Below are 6281 nucleotides of genomic sequence, written 5' to 3'. Positions count from 1 at the left end.
ACCACCGACTCATACCTCCCCTTTCTTGAGCGCGGCTGCTGTGACCCGCAGGATAGTGAGGCGAGCTCTGAGTCAAGGGTTCGAGACCCAGCAAGGCGGCAGGAAAAGTTGGACCCTACGAGCCTTTTGGGAAATCAGCAGAGTGAAGAAACTGAGGCAGAGGGGTTCAGGCCACGTGCTGCAGTCACTCCCAGAGTGCAGTTTGCTGCCGCTACGTGGCTCCAGAGATCCTGACCCCACAGACTCGGTTAAGGTCGGCTTCCAGTTCTGGTCTGGGGCCCCAGCCGACCCCGGCCTTATTTTATCGTCTCTGCAGTAGACGAAGAGGGTCTGTTGACGCTCCCAGGCAAAACTTGCTAATTTTATGAGAAAATCCAGTTATTCATTCTAGTTAGAGATTAAAACCAGAGTCTCAACCAGGGGCAGTTTGTCCCTCCACTCCCAGGGGTGGTTACGTGGTGGCTACTCCGGGGTTGAGGGTGGGGGTCCTCCTCTCATCAAATCCTAGGATGTCACTGAGCAAGTGAAAGTGGCTCAGTCGTGTCCGACTCTTCGCGGCCCCATGGGCAATACAGTCAGTGGAATTCTTCAAGCCAGAATACTGCAGTGGGTAGCTTTTCCCTTCTCCAGGGGATTTTCCTGACCCAGGAATCAAACCGGGGTCTCCAGCATTGCAGGCGGATTCTTTGCCAATTGAGCTATCAGGGAAGCCTTACAATGCATAGGATGCCCCGAAATCAGCCTCCCCAATTGTTCACAATGCAGGCTTTGGAAGACCTTGGTTTAACCCCACTGCTAAACAAGGAGAAAGTTTTAGGTCCAAAAAAAAGATCTTAAAGAGGGGAATTTTCAATCTTTCCATTTTTTTCCCTGCTCCCCTCCTTCAAAAACCAAGGAATCAAAAAACAAACAAGGAATCCTCTGGCAAGATACGTCCAATGTCTGGAAGCTGGTGGCTGGAGGAGAGAACCCTCCTGGAGTCCTCGCTGCACCCCAGCGCCACAACCCTACAGGGCACTGAGAATCCATCCTCTGTGTTTCTCCTCTTAATTTGCAAAGCATCGCCTGGTGTCCCGCTCTATTCCTGCGTGAAACAGCATGGGGGGAAGCCATTCTACTTGAAGCTAGTCACTCTTTTTTTCTTTTCTCAATTAAAACTTAGATTGATGTGTGCTTTTAACTTAAACAAACAAATAAAAAAAAAGACGTCGTTCCATCCCTGGATGGCCCACTCAAGCTAGCCAGACGTTCCTGTCTAGCTTTTTTTTTTTTTTTTTTGGCCACAACAGGCAGCTTGTGGGATCTTAGTTCCCCAACCAGGGATTGAACCTGGACTATTGGCAGTAAAAGCGGGAGTCCTAACCAGTGAACCTAGGGAATTCCCTGCTGATTTTTTAAAATTGCTCTTTAATTAGTATGTCGTTAAAAGCAATGCCTAGATTTTTTGCATCTAAAAAGTGGATTTCTTCAACCTATTTTTCGGCATGTTTTAAATTTCTCAAAATGCAAAAATACACAAATAGGGGTGTAAAATGGTGCAGCTGCTATGCAAAACATTGGGACAGTTCTTCAAAAAGTTAAACATGGACTTATCCCAAAATGCAGCAATTCCATGTCTGAGTATAGACAGAAAAGAGTGGAAAGCAGGGACTTGAATGGGTACTTGCACAGCCATGTTCATAGTAGCATTATCCACAATAGACAAAGGATGAAAACAGCTCAAATGTCCATCATCAGATGAATAGATGAACGCAATGTGGTCCATCTAATGGAATATTATTCAGCCACGAAAAGGATGGAGATTCTGACACCTGCTATAACGTGGCTGAACCTTGAGGACATGAGGCTCAGTGAGAGAAGCAGACACAGAAGGCAGACACACTGTCTAATTCCACTCAGGGGAAGTCCCTGGAGGAGTCAAATGCACAGAGACAGGAAGTAGATGGTGGGGCCAGGGTCTCGGAGAGGGGATGAGAAGTGCCTGCTAATGGGTATGAGGTTTCCTTTTGAGGTGATAAAGATGTTCCACAATTAGAGACTTCCCTGGTGGTCCAGTGGCTAAGACACTATACTTGCAGTACCAAGGGCCAACAGTTTGATTCCTGGTTGGGGAACTGGGATCACACATACTGTGTGGTATGACCAAGAAAATTTTTAAAATGAAGATGTTCCACAATTAGAGTTGACGGTTATAAACATTGTGGATGTGCCTTCTCTACCACCAAATTGTACCAAATTGGTGAATTTTTTGTTGTGTGAAATTCTCATAAAAACAAGAACAACATAAAAGAGAGGAAAAGAAATGGTCCTTGACTTCCTACCTCCTCCTGCCCTCTTTTCCTTGCAGAACAAAGATAGATAAGATTTCTGCAGTCCTCTTTCCACAGCCTGACAGTTGCTGGCTGGCCCCCACCCACCTGTCTGCCTGCAGGGTCCCCCTGTCCACAGTGATTGGTTTGAGGAATGATCTTGTGACTCAAGTTGGACCAATGAGAGTCAGCTGGGAGACTGTCAGAAATATTAATATAAGCAGAGTCACTCATGGTTCCTTAGGGTGAAAGCCTGGAGCTGCCAGGAGTTATGTTTTGCCACCCCACAGCTGATCTTGTCTAGGATGAAGCCAAAACAGAGGAGGGCAGATCCTAGAGAGAAAGAGAAGTCCATGACTTTAACAACATTGTTTAAGCACCTTGATCCAGCCATACCTAATCAGGACACCCTTGGTCTTTCCTGTGGATTTGGTTTGGGTTTGTGTGTGTTTGTGTGCGAGGAACTTTTTTATTTATTTTTATTCTTATTGGAATATAGTTGCTTTACAATGTTGTGCTAGTTTCTACGGTACAGCAAAGTGAATCAACTGTACACATAATATACCCCCTCTTTTTTGTATTTCCTTCCCTTTTAGGTCACCATAGAGCATCAAGTTGCTTGTGCTATACAATAGGTTCTCATTAGTTATGTATTTTATACATAGTATCGATAATGTATATATGTCAATCTCAACCTCCCAATTCACCCCACTCCCCACCTTCCCCCTTTGGTATCCATACATTTCCTTTCTTTCTTTTTTTTTTTTTTTTGAGTCATACTTCAGGCTTTTGAAAATCAAGAGTTTCAGCTCCTAGTGTTCCTTTTGTTTTGACATGGTCCTTCATCCAGCACATCCGACAAGTAATGTGACCATCAAAACTCATGATGGCAGGTTAGTGTCCAGAACTGAAAGGTAGCAGAACCATGGAATCGGTTCCCAAACTGTAAGCTTAGCAGCAGCAGATTGCACCCTGGAGTTAGTCAGAAGCCTGGGTCAGCTGCCAGACATTAGCCTTTCTCCTCTGCAGGGCAGGTGGTCGACAAATGTGTCCTGGGGGGAGAGAGGCTTCCCTCCAAGCCACCCTATCTCCATGGGGCTGGGGCCAAAGTCAACATTTCTTGTGCCAAGTTGTGTGGCTTGTGTGTATCTGGCTCTTCATCCTGTTGACTTTCTGAGGTTGCTATGGGCATCTGTATGGGACCCAGGTGCTTCCCGCCTCTGTGGGGATCTTCCTGGAGATGGGCTGTGGGGGCTGCCTTCAGCTCCCCAGGGAAGGCAGATTAAAGCTGCGAGAGCCTGGAGGGAAAGTTGCCAGCCCCTGCTTCCCAGGAGTTACAGTACACTCAGCAAGTGAATCCTTACCTAGTTACCCAGGTTCTAAGAGGGCTCTGTGACTCTATCACTCACACACACATAAGATCAGCCACCAGCCATCTGTTGTTGTTTAATAGCTAAGTCATGTCCAACTCTTTGGGACCCCCATGAACTGCAGCACACCAGATTTCCCTGTCCTTCACTATCTCCCAGAGTTTGCTCAAACTCATGTCCATTGAGTCAGTGATGCCCTCCAACCATCTCATTCTTTGTCTCCCCTTTCTCCTCCTGCCCTCAATCTTTCCCAGCATCAGGGTCTTTTCCATTGAGTCGGTTCTTCACATCAGGTGGCCAAAGTATTGCAGCTTCAGCTTCAGCAAGAGTACTTCCAATGAATATTCAGGGTTGATTTCCCTTAGGATTGACTGGTTTGATCTCTTTGCAGTCCAAGGGACTCTCAAGAGGCTTCTCCGGCACCACAATTCAAAAGCATCAATTCTTCACCACTCTGTCTCCTTTATGGTCCAACTCTCATAGCCGTATATAGTAGACTACCGGAAAAACCATAGCTTTGATGCCAGCCATCTGTCATCTGGCAATTTCCCAAGCCCGGAAAACATTAGTTTCCTTTGCAAACTCAAGTATTGCAAGATTCTGAAATGCAACCTCTTTTCTCACAGCCCTTTAACCCTTAGTTTACACACAATGATAACCTACTTTGTTCTCTGAGTTGCCAGGTCTCAGATGCTAAAATTAATGATGATAATTAACAGTGATTAATATCTACTAAGTGCTTGTTTGTTACAAGTCACCATTCTAAACACTTTACACCATCTCATTTAGTCTTTTCAACAACTCTGGAAGACAGCACCACTAGCAACCCATTTTAAAGATGAGCAAACTGATGCAATCTCCTAACCACCCAGCTCTCTTTCACTGCATCTGTGTCCTTCTGATTATTTTATATTCATCCTTAGGTTTCTGTGTGCACCGCCGCCCCCGCCTCCCACCACTAACATCCCAAGATCTGCCTAGTTTAGCCAAAAACAGGCCTGGCACAGCTAGGAAGACCACAAACCTTTGTTTCTGAGTTGCAACCATAGAATGACCTCTTCTCTTGTCAGGGGGACTGGAAACGCACCCCACCAGGCACACATTCCAACTGATCCTCCCCAAATCCCTGGCCACCTGGGAATGGAGTGTCAAAAAGGAACCCCATCTCCAGGTCTTCCTGTTCTTTCCTGGCCTACTCTTTATTTTATTGTCTTTCCAGCATTTATATTAGCTGGTGATTTCTTTCTCTTTTTTTTCCTTCATCTATTTGGCTGCACCAGGTCTTAGTTGCAGCACCCATCATCTTTAGTTACAACATATGGGATCTTAGTTTCCCAGTCAGGGATGAAACATAGACCCCCTGCACTGAGAGCATGGAGTCTTAGCCACCGGACAATCAGGGAAGTCCCTAGCTGGTGATATCTTATTTATCCAGAATGTCTGCTCCAAGATGGCTGGAAATTTTGTCTACTGCGGTATCCCCCTTGCCCAGAGAGCACACGCATGTGAACAGGGAAAGTTTTTCTTGTTATGTAGGCAAGTCCTTCCCTCACGCATCTCCCCCCGCCCCTAGCCTGCACCCCTTCGCCGATCCTCCAGGATCAAGCGGGCACTGTCGCCACCTACCGGCCAAAGGTAGCATGACCCGAATCCTGGGCTTCATCTTCAGGATCTGGGAATGCAGTTATTGAGTCATTTCCCAAAAACCATCCATGCCCACCGCCCCTGGCGCCTCCCAGCCAGAAAGTAGCAGCATCTGACTCAAGGTTGCTCTCACCAAGGCAGGGGCCGCGTGAAAGAAGTGGATCTCGGGGCGCGGTCCCCATCACCACCACCACCTGAGGTCCTTTAGAAATGCAGACACTTGGGACTTCCCTGGCTGTCCAGTGGTTAAGACTCTGAACTCCCAACTCAAGGGACGCCAGTACAATCCCAGGTATCGGAACAAAGGTCTGCCATGTCTTGGCCAAAAAAAAAAAAGGAAGAAATAAAGATTCCTGGGCTCATCCTTGGACCTGCAGAATCAGAAACTTGGGGCGAGGCCGAGCCTTCTGTGTTTCAGTGTTTCAGTGAGCCCCCAGGGGGGCAACCCTCCAGGCCCTGAGCAGCATTCCTCAACCACCTTTGCTCCCCAGCATTTGCCACAACTGGAGCGTGCACCTGGCACGGTGCAGCTGGGGACCAGGGATGCTGCTCGGTACCCTACAGTGCCCAGAAGGGCCCCAACTCAGGACTGTTTGGCCCCAATAGCAGCAGTGCCCAGGTCAAAAAGCCCCTGCTATTTGGGAGGAAAAATGGAATCCGATTCAACTGAGGCCATGCTCACACTACACGCCAAGGTAAATGCCAAATGGTCAGACAGCATAAATCGGGGTGGCCCCCAGGGTCTGCTTCTCCTCTTCTTCCTCCCAGTTTCGTGTGTATTTAGATGTATGCAGCATCCCAAAGTCACTGCAGATGGTGACTGGAGCCATGAAAGTAGAAGACACTTGCTCCTTGGAAGGAAATCATTGACAAACCTAGACCGCATATTAAAAAGCAGAGACATCACTTTGCCAACAAAGGTCTGTATAGTCAAAGCTATGGCTTGTCCAGTAGTCAT

This window comes from Dama dama, chromosome 9 (assembly GCF_033118175.1).
Source record: "Dama dama isolate Ldn47 chromosome 9, ASM3311817v1, whole genome shotgun sequence".
Classification (NCBI taxonomy): Eukaryota; Metazoa; Chordata; class Mammalia; order Artiodactyla; family Cervidae; genus Dama; species Dama dama.
Note: the sequence above shows the minus strand (reverse complement) of the source record.